This window comes from Sus scrofa, chromosome 5, assembly GCF_000003025.6.
Source record: "Sus scrofa isolate TJ Tabasco breed Duroc chromosome 5, Sscrofa11.1, whole genome shotgun sequence".
Taxonomy (NCBI): Eukaryota; Metazoa; Chordata; class Mammalia; order Artiodactyla; family Suidae; genus Sus; species Sus scrofa.
The window spans coordinates 26,556,505-26,574,315 of NC_010447.5; the positions used below are offsets into that span (position 1 = coordinate 26,556,505).

The following is a 17,811-nucleotide window of genomic DNA, read 5'->3' on the forward strand; positions in this document are numbered from 1 at the left end:
GGGAGGCTGAAACCTTGAAATTGCTCCCCAAGCAGCAGCAGCTGGCAAGGAGTACAAGGGAAACAGGATAATTGAGAAATGGTAACCTTGGCAGAGAAGGATGTTGAAGTGAAATGTTGTCAAAGTAGAGGACTGACAATTAAACCTCCAGACTTTCTTCCACACTTCTCCATATTATAGGTTTCCATTATATTCTCTGAGATGTAGATGCTTGAATGGTGTAAAAATCCTTGACCTCCCCACCAATGTTAAAACTGCATTTACTTGTAAATAAACAAGAACTGAAAAACTATTATGCTGCTAGAAAAATCACTTCCCTGTCAAAAACAGAAGGTAAATGGAACTGACCTAAAGAAGAGATGGTGGAAGGAAGAAAGGGTGGGAAATGCTTATATAAAAGGAGACAAAATTTGGGGCACAGAATCCAATCACCTGGCCTTGCCCTGAGCTTAAGGCACCTCTGTGGAAATATAGGTCATATAAGGCTATATATACAAAAGTGTTTTTAGGATATTTTTCTATACTGATCTAATATTCATGCCAACCTAGTATTAATGCATTACAAAGGCATGAACTTTAACAGCTGAATCTAGTACAGGAATTTAACCCTGAGGTAGGATGCACCAGCCGATAAGGCAAGTTCCTTTTCTCCCGAGAGGGACCAGAATAATCCTTATAAAAAGTAAATCAGATAGTACTGCACCCACTCCTTGCTGAAAACTCCAGAATTTGCCTACCTAATACTGCAATTTTGGTGGCTACAGAAACCCAGCAGTGCTTTTGCTTTATGCTTAGTAATGTACAGCCAAAGTGCAGACTTTACACAAATGCCTTTGCCACCCACAGACCATAATGATAGGAAATAGAAATGTATTATCATTTAAATGATTTTTCCAGAAACATACAATATTCTAAGGCTCCAAGCACTAATACCCAAAACAGACAAAAATGCTACAGGCACACAAAAGCAATCATTTATGAAAGATACCTGAAATGTCAAGGGCTAACACTGCTGTTCATCTGTTATTACAACTGAAGCACTTACCCTCCTTTTCTATCTATAAAATGGGAATTCCATTTATTTTCTCAAACAGAAATTGTCATTATAAAAAACAAGAAATCGTGAGACAGTTTGAACTTAAAAGAAAAATACACAGTAAATCAGCAGTGTTACTATTTCTTTAAAGATCCTTCTTTCAGACCATGGGTAAGTCAGAACTACCTACCTGAATGTGATCCTGGCTCTGGCACATAATAGTTAAATGCATTTGTCGGGTTTATTTAACAACTTGGAGTCTCAGTGCCCAGATATGGAATGCATGAATGCTATTACATACTGGTAGGACTGCTGTAAGGAATAAATATAAGGTATATAAAGCATCTAATGAAAAGCCAGAATAAAGGAGACATTCAAACTGCAGTGATTATTATATATTATTAATAATATTTGGAACATAGCCTCGTGGCTAGGAATTAATGGGAAATAAAAAGTCTTTGAGCAACAAATAAAAGAGCTTATATGTTTTAATCATAGGTGAAAAATGAACCTGCTTTTAGGAATTTATCCTAAGTCTGTAGAATTAAAGGTAACACTTTAAAACAGGCTAAAAATGGAAGCAGGGCCAATGAACAGAGTCCTCTGATGGCTTTGCCAAATGAATATTGATACTAGGATATTGGATAACAGACATCACATCTATAAGTGTACAGAATTCTAGGATCATTACGTACAAGGGCAAATACTCCTCAAATGCCTCCAGAGATACCTAAAGCACAGCAGCCTGATTAAAGTTATTAACATCATTATGTATGTTTATAGTTTATACTTTTAAATGTATCAGCACCTATGAGAAATTAATCTATGACAAAGGAGACATGAATATACAATGGAGAAAAGACAGTCTCCTCAATAAGAGGTGCTGGGAAAGCTGGACATCTACATGTAAAAGAGTGAAATTAGAACAGTTTCTCACACCACACCCCATGTAAAAATAAACTCAAAATGGATTAAAAACCTAAATGTAAGACCTGAAACAGTAAAATTCCCAGAAGAAACCATATGTAGAACAATCTACATAAAGCGCAGCAGCATTTTTTTTTTTGGACCTATCTCCTGAGGCAAATGAAATAAAGGTAAAAATGAACAAATAGAACCTAAATAAACTTAAAAGCTTTTGCAGAGCAAAGAAAACCATCAACAAAATGAAAATACAACCTACAGAGTGGGAGAAAATATTTGCAAATGACATGATGGCTAATGGGTTAATACCTAAAGTATATGACTAGTTCATACCACTCAATATCAAAATGACAACAACAACAAAACAAAATTTAAAAAAATAGGCAGAAGACCTGAACAGATATTTTTCCAAGGAAGACATACAGATGGCCAATAGGCACATTAAAGAATGCTCAACATTGCTAATTATTAGAGAGATGAAAATCAAAACAAAAATATTACCTCATACTTGTCAGAATGGCTATCATCAAAAATCTACAAATAAAAAATGTTGGGGAGTTCCCGTCATGGCGCAATGGTTAACGAATCCGACTAGGAACCATGAGGTTGCGGGTTCGGTCCCTGCCCTTGCTCAGTGGGTTAACGATCTGGCGTTGCCATGAGCTGTGCTGTAGGTTGCAGACGCGGCTCGGATCCTGCGTTGCTGTGGCTCTGGCGTAGGCCGGTGGCTACAGCTCCGATTTGACCCCTAGCCTGGGAACCTCCATATGCCGTGGGAGCGGCCCAAAGAAATAGCAACAACAACAACAACAACAACAAAAAGACAAAAGACAAAAAAAAAAAAAAAAGTGTTGGGAAGGATGTGGAGAAAAGGGAACCCTTGTACACTGTTGGTGGGAATGTAAGCCCATTCCACTGGTGCAGCCACTATGGAAAACAGTACAGAGGTTCCTCAAAAATCTAAAATAGAACTACCATACGATCTAGCAATTCACTTTTGGGTATGTGTCTGAAAAATAGGAAAACACTAATTGAATGGATATAGGCACCCCAATGTTAATAGCAGCCCTATTTACAAGAGCTAAGAAATGGAAGCAATTTAAATGCCCATCAACAGATGAATTAATAGAGAAGTGCATATTAAAATGGAATATTACTCAGCCATAAAAAAGAATGAAATTCTGCCATTTGGATCAACATGAAAGGACCTACAGAATATTATGCTTAGAGAAATAAGTCAGACAAAGACATACGATATGATGTCATTTATATGAGGAATCTAAAAATGAAAACAAACAAATGTACAAAGCAAAATAGACTCACAGATACAGGCAGGAAACAAATCAATGGTTACCTGTGGGGAGAAAGAAGGGGAAACACACTATGAATATGGGATTAAAAGAAACAAGGTACGATGTGAAAAACTGATGAGCAACAAGGATATACTGCACAGCACAGGTCATTATAGCCATTGTCTCAATAACAACTTTTCATAGACTTTAATCTGTAACAATACATAGAATCACTAAGTGGTACACCTGAAACTAATCTAATATTGTAAAACAACCATACTTCAATTTTTTAAATTTTAAAAAATAAGTACTGGCCTAAAATGTACTGGCTCATTCAATATATTGCTGACTCCTCATGATAACTCTTTGAACTAAGCTCTGCATGTATTAACATTCCCAGATTACATATAGAATCTGAAAGAGTAATTTGAAGATAAATTGTGGATGGTAGAGGAGGGTCTTAAAAGCCATATTCTGCCCACTGGCTCAGTCTTCATTGCAAAGGTGGTGAAACAATGCTCCAAATACTCTGTAATGGGCCCCCCAAAGTGCATTTTAGACTAAAAAAAAAGCTAAACAGAAGTTCTAGCTCTCAGTTATCTAGAAAATCCAAAGAAGATCACCACATTGCCATGACACTGGATAAAGGAAATACTAATGCTTAATGTGTTCTACGGGCTATAAAATTGATCAGTCTTTAAATGGTGCACCCTTGATTATTTACACACACTGCATGGTATGGTGAAAGTTGAGTTAAAACTTTCAGAGCTGTGTCCACTGTGTACCAGGCAGCAGTCTACAGAGATTAGACCTAATGTATTTGCTACACCACAGGTGGCAGCCTTAGGCACGGTTGTCAGATAAAATACAAGAGCCCAATTTAAACTGGAAATGTATCTATTTTTACAGGTTTGAATAATCAGTATATTAAGATGTTACAAATATTGAATGCACACGATTTGATGCATGTGTACACCCAACACCCATCATCATCAAGGCATACACACATCCATTACCTCTGAAAGTTTCCTTGTGTCCCTTTGTTCTCTGTGTGTGTGTTAAGAACAACACTTAACATGAGTTCTACCCTCTTAACCAATTTGCAAGTGCAAAATACCATGTTGTTAACAATGTTCACTATGTTGTACAACATGTATCTAGAACTTATTCGTCTTTTATAACTGTAACTTTATACCTATTGAACAACTCCCCTTTCCTTCTCCCCCACCTCCTGGGAACAACCATTCTATTTTCTAGTTCTCTAAATTTGACTATCATACAGTATTTGTCCTTTAGTGACTGACTTATTTCACTTAGCATAATGTCTCCCAGGTCCATCCATGCAATCACAAATGCCAGGATTTCCTTCTTTCTTAAAGCTGAATAATATTCCACTGTATGAATACAGCACATTTTTTTATCTGTTCATCTGTTGATAGAAATTATGGTGGTTTTAATACATTGGATCTTGTGAATGATGCTGCAACAAACATGGGAGTGCAGATCTCTCTTCAAGATCTTGATTTCAATGCTTTTGAAAATACAGCCAGCAGTGGGATTGCCGGATCATATGGTATTCCTATCTACAATATTCAGAGGAACCAACATACTGTTTTCCACAGTGGCTTGCCCACATTCCCACATGCATAATACAAAGTTCCAATTTCTCCACATCCTCACTGACACTTGTTATCTTTTTGTTGTTGTCTTTGTTAATAATCAGCTTAACAGGTGTCAGGGGATACCTCATCAGAGGTTTTATTTGCATTACCATGACAGATAATGATGTTGACCTTCTTTTCATAAACCATTTGGCCACTTGTATGTCATCTTTGAAAAAGTGTCTATTCAGGTCCCCTGCCATTTTGGCATATGTAAGTTTCCAGGCCAGGGATTGAACCCACACCACAGTAGTGACAAGGCTGGATCCTTAACCTGCTGAGCCATGAGGGAACTCCCCTTTGCCAATTTTTAAATCTGTTTTGTTTTGCTATTAAGTTAGAGGCTCTTAAAATATTTTAGAAAGTAACTCCTCACCATGTTTATCTAAAATTTATATTTTAACTGGATGTCCTATAATTGTAGTTGCCAAATCTGCCAACTTTAATTTTCAACTATATTAAACAAGAAATTAACAGTGACTTCTCTATGGAAACATGCTTGCATTAAAAAAAAAAAAAGCTTAGAATTTCATAGAGGATGGTAGAGAATAAGACAATGAAATCTCCACTGGTTTTCTGAATAACAATTTTCTGTATACAGACTTAAGAGATATCAAAAAATTACTTCTTCATCTTGCTACAGTTCTGGCCAGATTTAAAAATGTGAATTGTATATTCTAGTTTGAAATGTAGCAAATTTAGTATTAACGGCAACTAAGAGCTCAAGGTTTGAAGTCAGACATGAAATGTTGAGACTTTACTACATATGAGCTGTTACAGACATTCTATTTAATTTCATAAAGCCTAAGTTTCCCATAATATGTAGGCAATAACAATACCTGCCTCAAAGAGCTGCTGGAATGATTAATGATTTTAATTTATGTAAAGGTCTAAGCACAGATACTGACACATAGTAATCAATCTATAAATGCTAGCTATAATACCACAGTCATTTAAAATTCTTTTGTGATTAATCTCTTTTTTCAATAAGGAATAATCAATTGACTGATCTCTGTACCTGACTTAAAATCCCACAAAACACCATGAAAACCTCCTGTAAATACATATCCTTCATTTTTACATGTCCTATTGGAGTATTTTACTCCTTTCCAAGTAGCTGTAGATAGTTTAAGGGTAGTTTATCCAACAGATTTAATTTCATATCTCTTTTCACTTCACATTATTAACCTTCAACTACATTCTTTCTCTGCATTTCTGTTTTGTATTTAATACCACATCCTAACCATTTGCTTATTAATCTTTTTAAATTATGAATTATTGCTTCTAGAATCCAAATCTGTTCTTCTCAAAGAAGAAAATAAACAAAAGGCAGCATGGTTATATGGTGAGATTTCAAAGTGACATTTCATACTGGACCACCTGTAAGAAGCACTATATGGGAGCCGGGTCATTGCTCTCACCTTCTCCAACAAACACATCAAAAAAACCACATCTACATGTAAAAGGACTTGCACAGAACATCTACTGAATGCTGGCAGAAGAACTTAAACCTCCAAAAAGGGCAAGAAACTCTTGACATAACTGGGTAGAACAAAAGAAAAAAGAGAGAGAGAGAAAAGGAATCAGGACTAGCATTCCTGAGAGGGAGCTGTGAAAAAGAAAAGGAACCCACATCCTGGGAAGCCACCTAACCACAGGGAGATCAGCTGACACAGAGGGACCTCAAAGTTGCCAAGAAAAGCGCAGCAGCTGGACTGAGAACAGCAAAGCAGGGTGAGAGCTGCATAGATGATCTGCACCACTGGCCTGGACACCACAGCCTGAGATGCTTGGGTGGGAGCTGGGCTCTGAGACATAGGCTCCAGAGGTCAGTCCTGGGGAAAGGACTAGGGCTGACTCTGTGGTGACAGCCTGAGAGGTTAAGGAGCAGTGTGCCACTGGTGGGGGAACAGTGTGCTACGGGCCGGGGAGTGGAATGCCATGGCAGAGGGAACCATGGAGAAGGTCTGGGCCTGCAGGAGAAGAAGGTGACATTGTTGGGGAGGACAAGAGGAGGGGCGGCCCACCATAGGAATCTCCCCACGCATGTGCGCACAGGCTCTGTAGGTGGGCTGGCTCTGGCACAGGCTACGGGTGGCAAAAAGCCACTTGCTCAGGTTATAGGAGACTGGGCCCTTCTTATCTGGGCTGCGAGTGGCCAGGAACCTCTTGTGTGGGCTGGAGGCAGTGGTGGGGGCTAAGTGTGACATGGTGCCTCTTGAGTGATTTACAGGCGGCAGGGAAAGACTGCAGTGGTCTTCTCAGAGGCCAGAGGGAGGCATGGCCTGCCACCACAGGGGACCTGTGAGTGGGCTCCACTTGTGGCCCCAATCACCTCAGGGGTTAGCGGGGGGCGGGGGGAGGGCACTGCAACCAAGCATCACACATTGTTGCTCTCATACCCCTGGCAACACACCCACCCTGCAGCTGCCACTGCCAAACGCTCTGGGTGACACCCAGATGCTTGACCACTGTCCTATCCTATGGCCCTACAACTAGGAGCAGTTGGTGCAGCACCTCCTGCATGGGCTAAGTGGGACAGGGTGCTTCTTGCATGGTCTGCAAGTGGCAGGGACAAACCACTGCAGTTATCACTGACTCCAGAGGTGGGCATGGCCCACTGCAACTGGGGATCCCTGAGAAAGAACCACGTGCAGCCCCAGCCACCTCAGAGGGCACCACAGAGGAGGACATTGCGATGGAACATCACCTGTTGTTGATCTCGCTCCCTTGGAAGTACACCCACCCAGGTACTGCCACTGGCAAATACCTTGGGCAGTGCCCAGATGCTTGATCACTGTCCCTTCCCAGGAACCGCAAATAGGACAGCTGGTACAGCACATCTAGTGGGGGCTAAGTGGGATGAGGTGCTTCTTACATGGTCTACAGGTGTGGGGGAGCAAATCACCACAGTTATCACTGACTCCAGAGGTGGGCATGGCCTGCCACCACTAGGGTTCCATGAGAAGACACCACCTGCGGACCCCATTACCTCAAGGGCACCACAGAGGAGGGGCACTATGACCAAACATGACCTGTTGTTGCTCTCAAACCCCTGGAAGCACACCGGCCCAGTTACTGCCCCTGCCAAATGCTCTGGGCACAGCCCACATGCTTCATCTCTGTCACCTCCCAGGATCCTGCAACTAGGAGTAGCCTGTGTAGCCCCTCCTGTGTGGGCTAAGGAAGACAGTGTGCTTCTTGCGTGGTCTACAGGTGGTGGGGGCAAACCACCACAGTTATCACTGACTCCAGAGGTGGGTGTGGCCTGCTACCACTAGGGCTCCTGAACAGCCACTACTTATGGCTGTAATTATCTCAGAGGAGGGCATTGCAATTGAACACTACCTGTTGCCCTCACTCTCCTGGGAACTCACACACACTTCTGCTGCCACTGCCAAATGCTCTGGGTACATTGTCAATCTGCATAAGGCTCATTACCACTTCCCAGGGCCCCGCAACTAGGAGTAGCCAATGGCTACTTCCTGCAGGTCCTTGCTACTGTTAAGAGCCCAGCAACCAGGCACTGAATACTAGCCCTACCCATTGCCTCCTTCTCCCTTTAAACACACTCAGCACCCTGGGGATAACAGCCTGCTCACACCAAAGAAAGAGACAGCAAATATTCAAACTCCCATGCCAAAAAATAAATAGTAACCACCCACAAAATACAAAGGGGTGCTCTTGCATAGAAGTAGCCCCCCAAGACTACAGTTTGGCTTCCCTAAAGGAACAGAAAAAGAAAAACATAAACAAGATGAAGAAGCTCAGGGACCTTTCCCAGCTAAAGGAACAGGAGAATTCACCTGAAGCAGCAAACAGTGAAACAGACCTCTGCAATCTGATAGACATTGAGTTCAAAAGGGAGATACTGAAAATACTGAAAGAATGAAGGATGAATATCATTGAATTAAGAGCTATAAAAAGTAACACAGATTCCTTTAGAAAGGAACTAGAAAATATAAGGAGGTACATAGAAAAATTAGAAAATTCATTTGCAGAGATGCAAACTGAGCTAAGGGCGGTAAAAACCCAGAATGAATGCAGAGGAACAAATTAGTGACATGGAAGGTAGAATAATGGAAATCACCCAATCAGCAGGGACAGCAAACATAAAACCACATGAAAAACATGAAAGCAGTATAAGAGATCTATGGGATAATATAAAGCAGGCCAATCTATGCATAATAGGAATTCCAGAAAGACAAAAAAAAGAAAAGGGGATTGAAAATATATTTGAAGAAATTATGGCTGAAAACTTTCCAAATCTAAAGGAAACTGATATCAAAATACAGGAAGCACAGAAGGCCCCAAACAAGTTGAACCCAAACAGGCCCACACCAAGACATATTATAATAAAAATGGCAAAAGTTAAAGACAAGAGAGGATTCTAAAGGCAGTAAGAGAAAAACAAAGTGTTGATTATAAGGGAGCTCCCATAAGGATTATCAGCTGATTTCTCTACAGAAACACTACAGGCCAGAAGGGAGTGGCAATATATATTTATAGTGTTGAAAGGAAAAAATTTGCAGCCTAGAATACTCTATCCAGCAAGAATATAATATGAAATAGAAGTGGAAATAAAGAATTTCTGCAACAAACAAAACCAAAAGAGTATAGCAATACTAAAACCATTCTAAAAGAAATACTCACAGAAGTTCTCTAAATAAAAAAGAAGAAAGAAGAAATAGGATGGAGGAAACCACAATTGGAAAGCAATCACTTAAATAAGCCAGCATATAGATCTAAAAGAGAAAAAAAAAAAAAACCTACCATAAAAGCAATAATAAATACAAGGAACAGCAAAAGCGTACACATGAGGATGTTAAAATGGACTACATTTGGGGAAGGAAAGTAAGAAAATGTAGATATTTCTTTTTCTTTTTTTTTTTCCTTTTTTTTTCAAATAATGTGTTTGAGCCTATATGACTATCAGGCTAAAGCAAGCGGATACAGGAAGGGGTTATCATACTTAAAAAACAGGGCAACTACAAATCAAACCCAAACATTACATTCAAAAAAAAATAAAGAAAAGTTCTCAAGTATAAAATAAATGGAAATCATCCAACCAAAAAAAGAAAGGAAGAAAGGAGAAACATAGAATCAACTGGAAAACAAAGTTTAAAATGGCAATAAATACATATCTATCAACAATTACCTGAAATGTCAATGGACTGAATGATCCAATCAAAAGACACAGAATGGCAGATTGGATAAAAAAAAAAAAAAAAAACCTACAATCTGTTGTCTACAAGAGGCTCACCTTAGGGCAAAGGACACATATAGCTTGAAAGTGAGTGGATGGGAAAAAATATTTCACACCAATGGACAACACAGGAAGGCAGGAGTTGCAAGACTCATATCACACAAACTAGACTTTAAAATGAAGGTCATAAAGACACTATTTAATGGTTAAAGGATCCATTCAAGAAGAGGATATTACAATCGCCAATATATATGCCCCTAATATAGGAGCACCCAGATACCTACAACAAATACTAACAGACATCAAAGGAGAAATTGATGGGAATGCAATCACAGTAGGAGACTTTAACACACCACTCACATCAATGGACAGATCCCCTAGACAGAAAATCAGTAAGGCAACAGAGATCCTAAATGACACAATAGAAAAATTAGACTTAATCAATATTTTCAGGACATTACATCCAAAAAAATCTGAATATACCTTCTTCTCAAGTGCACATGGAACATTCTCAAGGATTGATCCCACACTGGGGCACAAAGCTAACCTTAACAAATTTAAGGGTATAGAAATTATTTCAGGTATCTTCTCTGACCACAATTACATGAAAGTAGAAAACAACCACAGGAAAATAAATGAGAAAAAACTTCCTACATGAAGTCTAAGCAAAATGCTACTAAAAAACCAATGGGTCAATTAGGAAATCAAGGAAAAAATTTAAAAATACCTCGAGACAAATGAATGATAATGAAGATACAACCACCCAAAATCTATGGGATGATGCAAAAGCAGTGCTCAGAGGGAAGTTCACAGCAATGCAGGCCTTCCTCAAAAAAGAAGAAAAATCTCAAATGGACAACTTACCCCATCACCTAAATGAATTACAAAAAGAACAAACAAAACCTAAAGTCAGCAGAAGGAAGGAAATCATAATGATCAGAGAGGCTATCAATAAAATAGAGATTCAAAAAAAAAAAAACTGAAATCAATAGAACCAAGAGCTGGTCTTTCAAAATGTAAACAAAATTGAAAAACCTCCAGCCAGACTCACCAAGAAAAAGTTGAGAGAAAACCCAGATAAACAAAATAAGAAATGAAAAAGGAGGAGTTCCCGTCATGGCGCAGTGGTTAGCGAATCCGACTAGGAATCATGAGGTTGCGGGTTCGGTCCCTGCCCTTGCTCAGTGGGTTAACGATCCGGCGTTGCCGTGAGCTGTGGTGTAGGTTGCAGACGCGGCTCGGATCCCGCGTTGCTGTGGCTCTGGCGTAGGCCGGTGGCTACAGCTCCGATTAGACCCCTAAGCCTGTGAACCTCCATATGCTGCAGGAGCGGCCCAAGAAATAGCAACAACAACAACAACAACAACAAAAAGACAAAAGACAAAAAAAAAAAAAAAAAAAAAAAAAAGAAATGAAAAAGGAGAAATGAAAAAGGAGAAATAACAATGGATACTGCAGAAATACAAAAAACCATAAGAGAATACTAAGAACAACTATATGCAAACAAATTTGACAACCTAGAAGAAATGGACAACTTTCTAGAGATATACAGACTGCCGAAATTGAATCAAGCAGAAATAGATCAACTGAATAGACTGATCACTAGAAATAAAATTGAATATGTCATAAAAACACTCCCTACAAACAGAAGTCCAGAACCAGATGGCTTCACAGGTGAATTCTACCAAACATACAAAGAGAAACTTATACACAGCCTCCTTAAACTTTTTCCAAAAGTTTAAGAAGAAGGAACACTCCCAAAGACACTCTATGATGCCATCATCACCCTAATTCCAAAACAAAGATACCACCAAAAAAGAATACTATAGGCTAATACTTCTGATGCAAATAGATGCAAAAATTCTCAACAAAATTTTAGCCAACCGAATCCAACAACATATAAAAAAGATTGTACACCATGACCAGGTAGGATTCATCCCAGGTTCACAAGGATGGTTCAACATATGTAAATCAATCAATGTCATACACCATATTAACAAAAGAAGTCAAAAAAACATGATCATCTCAACAGATGCAGAAAAAGCATTTGACAAAGTCCAACATCCGTCATGATAAAAACTCTTACCAAAGTGGGTAGAGAGGGAACATACCTTAACATAATCAAAGCCATTTATGACAAACCCACAGCAAATATAATACTCAAAGTAGAAAATTTCCCACTAAAATCTGGAACAAGACAAGGATGCCCACTCTCACCACTATTATCCAACATAGTATTGGAAGACTTAGCCACAGCAATCAGACAAACAAAAGAAATAAAAGGCATCCCAATAAGAAGAGAAGAGGTAAACTTGTCACTGGATGCAGATGACATGATACTATATGTAGAAAACCCTAAGTACTCAACCCAAAAAATACTTGAACTGATTAACAAATTCAGCAAAGTAGCAGAATATAAGATTAACATTCAGAAATCAGTAACATTTCTGTATACTAACAATGAAATATTAGAAAAGGAATACAGAAATACAATACTTTTTAAAATTGCACCCCCAAAAATCAAATACCTGGGAATACACCTGACCAAGGAGGTAAAGGACTTATATGCCAAGAACTATAAAACATTCATCAAGGAAATTAAAGAAGATGCAAAGAAATGGAAAGATATCCCATGTTCCTAGGTTGGAAAAATTAATATTTAAAAAATGGCCATACTACCCAAAGCAATCTACAGATTCAATGCAATCCCTATCAAATTACACATAACATTTTTCACAGAACTAGAACAAAAAATCCAAAAATTTTTATGGAACAACAAAAAACCCAGAATTGCCAAACCAATTCTGAGGAACAAAAACCAAGCAGGAGGCATAACTCTCCCAGACTTCAGGAAATATTATAGAGCCACAGCAATCAAGACAGTATGGTACTGGTACCAAAACAGAGAGACCAACGGAACAGAATAGAGAACTGAAAAATAAAGCCGGACACCTATGCTCAACTAATCTTTGACAAAGGAGGCACGAGTAAATAATAAAATAGGGGAAAGACAGTCTTTTCAGCAAGTATTGCTAGGAAAACTGGACAGCTGCATGTAAATCAATGAAACTGGAGCACACCCTCATGCCATGTACAAAAAATAATCTCAAAATGGCTTAAAGACTTAAATGTAAGACAAGACACCATCAAACTTCTAGAAGAGAACACAGGCAAAACATTCTCTGACATTGACCTGATAAATGTTTTCTCAGGCCAGTCTCCCAAAGCAACAGAAATAAAAGCCAAAATAAACCATTGGGACCTAATCAAACTGACAAGCTTTTGCACAGCAAAGGAAACCATAAAATAAAAAACAAAAAGACAACTTACAGATGGGAAAAGATAGTTTTAAATGATGCAATTGACAAAGGTTTAATCTCTAGAATATACAAGCAACTTATACAACCCAACAGCAAAAAAGCCAACAACCCAATGGAAGAACAAGCAAAAGATCTGAATAGACATTTATCCAAAGAAGATATACAGATGGCCAACAAGCACATGAAAAAATGCTCAACATCCAAAACTACAATGAGGTACCACCTCCCACCTGTCAGAATGGCCATCATGAGTAAGTCCACAAATATCAAATGCTGGAGAGGGTATGGAGAAAAGGAAACCCTCCTGCGATGGTGGGAATGTAAATTGGTACAGCCACTATGGAGAACAGTATAGGGGTACTTTAGAAAACTATACATAGAACTACCATATGACCCAGCAATCCCACTTTTCAGCATATAGCCAGACAAAACTTTCCTTGAAAAAGACACATGCACCTGTAAGTTCATTGCAGCACTATTCACAATAGCCAAGACATGGAAACAACCTAAATGTCATCGACAGATGATTGAATTAAGAAAATATGGTATATATACACAATGGAATACTATTCAGCCATAAAAAAGAATAAAATAATGCCATTTGCAGCAACATGAATGGAACCAGAGACTCTCATACTAAATGAAGTCAGAAAGAGAAAGACAAATACCGTAGGATACCACTTATATCTGGAATCTAATATCTGACACAAATGAACCTTTCCACAGAAAAGAAAATCATGGACATGGAGAACAGACTTGTAGTTGCCAAGAGTCAGGGGCAGAGTGGGAGGGCCTGGGAATTTGGGGTTAATAGATGCAAACTATTGCCTTTGGCATGGATAAACAATGGAATCCTGCTGTGTAGCACTGGGAACTATGTCTGGTCACTTGTGATGGAGCATAATAATGTGGGAAAAAAGAATGCATACATGTATGTATGATTGGGTCACCTCACTATACAATAGAAAATTGACAGAACATTGTAAATCAGCTATAATGGAAAAAATAAAAATCATTATTAAAAAAATAAAAATGTTCATCAGGAAAAAAAAGAAGCATTATATGATGTCAAACATTAAGTCATAAGCAATCTGAATATGCACTAAAATTTAAAATGTAATAACCTTAATTGGAAGTAAACCTAGATTATACAGTTTAATATAAAATATGTGCATACCACCAAATGATGGTACATTGATGATATTTACAAAGGAGAGAGTTGCATAACTGAAATCTAGGACACACAAAATCTCATTTCATGTTCCAGCTTTTCTCTTACAAAATTTCAGGCAAAAACCACTAGAATGATCTAGATTTACCTCCTCTCACCCTCTTACAGCAGTAAGTCTGTGTTACTATATGGCTAGAAACAGGCAATGGGAGACAGGCACTATGTAGACAATCCATACAGCATCCACTCCTGAATGACATAGAGATGGCAACATGTCACAGCTGTTCAAAGGAGTATCACTGAGCAGAATACGAAACAGAACTTCCAATCATGCGTACCCTTTTATAGGTGGTCAAATCAGAAATCTAGCATTTAATTTTGTGATTCTATATGATAAAAACATAACCAGTTCTGCATATAACATCTGAATTCCACATACAAGACTCATAACAAAATATCTTCTTGCCATTTTAAATGGTATTTGTTTGATTATTAAAGGACATAATTTATAGGCATAAAATCAGTTCTAAATATCTGTCCACTCAATTACCATGGGGACTAGTTGAGTACTTTTATTTCTTTTGCTCTAGCTGTGCCTGTTCTCCTGGGAAATGAGGCCACATAAAAAAGTCTCTCCACCCCAGCAAATTCTCTTTCATGCTAACAAAGAAGCAAAAGAATGAGTGACAATGATCTTTAAAAGAATAATAATCTTTCAGGGTTTTTCATTAGGATAACTTTTGCAGTTCAAGGACACATATTTTCACTGTGGCTACAGCTATAGGTAGGAGAGATTATTTGCTCTGTGAATTCAGTCATCCAATATGATTAATATGCCATCCAACACTGGCTACTGAACAGCATATACTCAGTAGAGAAACACGTCTTTACCAATAAACCATTGCCCTCAATACAGAACCCTCCCCTCAATACAGGACCCCCTCAGAGATGAGTAAACTAAAAGGTTAAAGTTGTATTTCTGAAGGCCTCTCCTCACATAACCATCACCCCAAAGGCACCAACACTAACACATTTCACCCTTACCCTCAAAAATTATAAATGCAAACAAACGTTTAAAAAGACATTTCCAGCTATGTGTCGGAAGGCTCACCATTGTATAGCATCGAAACAAAAAAAGAGGAAGAAAAAAAAAGGCAATTAGTGAAGTCCACCACAGTCCACACATTTCTCTATAAGTAATAGTTTGAGCAAAATATTTGGACACCCATGTGTTTCAGCGTTAAACTCAAAGCACAGGAAGGTTGCAACGCACCATAAAAAAAGAGACAGTGGGTGGTTCTGGGACATGTGCATTTTTTATTACTTCACTGTAGACATACTCTTGTCTGTGTCCAATACTTGTGCATAATTTCATCTATCTGAATTAGCCCCTTTTGGGGGAAGTGTAGAACACTATCAGATTTTGACACAGCAAAGTACCCTTCATACCTTTGGATTAAGCAACTGAGAAGTCCTCTGATTAAGAATCAAAGCAGCTTGGCGTTCCCTTCGTGGCTCAGCAGTTTAGGAACCCAACTAAGATCTATGAGGATGCAGGTTTGATCCCTGAAGGATCAAGCGTTACAGTGAACTGTGGTGTGAGTATCAGATGTGCCTTGGATCCTGCATTGCTGTGGCTGTGGCACAGGCTGGCAGCTGCAGCTCTGATTCAATCCCTAGCCTGGGAACTTCCATATGCCATGGGTGCAGTCCTAAAAAGAAAAAAAAAAAAATCAAAGTAGCAACCACTATGTGTTTTAAATCTCTGTCTGCAGTAAGCTGTGTAACATATGTATTGTTTTCCAGCTCATGCCTTTTCCAAAGAGATTTCAGCTCCTTTTAACACTTTTTTAAACTTTCCAATGTCTGGAACTTCCTTTTCTGAATAGAATAACAAAATATTCAGCAGTTCTACCTTCTCTTTGCCATCAGCTGTTGCTTTTTCTTTCCATCCCTAACAATTTTCTTATGGATGAACTTGATTTCTTTGGTCATAGAGCAGGAATGTTGCAGCAGTAGGCAAACCGCACTGAAAAGCAGCAGTTAAGCAGTTTAATGTGCAATCTTGAGAAATTTTCCCAATGATTAGATTTATTAGATGGTGAAATTATATCCCAAAGTGATGGTTGAAGGCTATTACCTCAATCTATTTTAGAAAAATCCTCCCAAAATACCCTGAGTAAATTCCTACATTAGAGAGATAGGTAGCATTGCCCCCAACAACAGCCATTGTCATTTCATATTTGATGAAAATCTACTGACCTATTTCCTCTCAATTTATAACCTCTTACTTCATTGTTGGGAACAATAATCTAAGACATGTTGAATAGACTCATATACAAAACAACTGTGCCAAATACTACTACAGCTTTTCAACAATTTAACCAGTAATTCCTGAGATAACACTCTTACTACCATATACAATTAAAGTACTTTGTAAAGTAGTTTACAAATTAGAGCTATTTCCAAATCATGTTAAAATAGGTAATGGAGGGTAAACATCATGCTATGTATATTTGGTGGAACATCGTGCAGTCTTAAAAAGAAATAAAATTATGACACATGCTACATGGATGAACCTTGAAAACAGGCTAAGTGGAATAAGCCAGATACAAAAGTATAAATATTCTGGAGATCCTGTCATGTCTCAGCGGTTAATGAAGCCAGCTAGTAACCAGGACGACACAGGCTTGATCCCTGGCCTCGTTCAGTGGGTCCCAGCATTGCCGTGAGCTGTGGTATAGGTCACAGACACGGCTCGGATCCCGCACTGCTGTGGCACATGGTATAGACTGGTGGCTTCAGCTCTCATTGGACCACTAGCCTGGAAACCTCTATATGCCATGGGTACAGCCATAAAAAGACCAAAAAAAAAAAAAAGTATAAATAGTCTACTATTGCACTTCTATGAGATAGCTAGAATAGGCAAACTCATAAAAAACAGGAAATAGAATAGAGGTTACCAGGAGCTGAGGGGAAGGAGAAATAGGAGTTATTGTTTAGTAGGTACAGATTTTCTTTTGGGATAATGAAAAAGCTCTGGAAATGGACAGTGGTCATGGCTGTACAATGTTGTGAAAGTACTTAATCCCACTGCACTGTACACTTTCAATGGTTAAAACGGTAAATTTTATGATGTCATGTTTATCACAATAAAAATAAAGAATAAATGGTAATATGGTAAGACTCATAAATGCCACA

At 38.6% G+C, this 17,811-nt stretch overlaps 1 protein-coding gene across 3 annotated transcripts in view; it reads right to left on the reverse strand.

Moving 5' to 3' along the window:
- FAM19A2 (family with sequence similarity 19 member A2, C-C motif chemokine like) overlaps positions 1-17,811 on the reverse strand; it is a 501,549-nt gene that overhangs the window by 164,536 nt on the left and 319,202 nt on the right. The window contains exons 1-2 of one of the 3 annotated variants that reach the window (XM_021091915.1): positions 3,284-3,299; positions 1,227-1,348 (exon numbers count right to left, since the gene is read on the reverse strand). The exons of 1 other annotated variant lie outside the window; for it this stretch is intronic. The gene's annotated coding sequence lies outside the window, so the exon portion shown is untranslated. Of the gene's footprint in view, positions 1-1,226; positions 1,349-3,283; positions 3,300-17,811 lie in introns of those variants that run through there. One more of the 3 variants, XM_021091914.1, reaches the window with a different exon arrangement.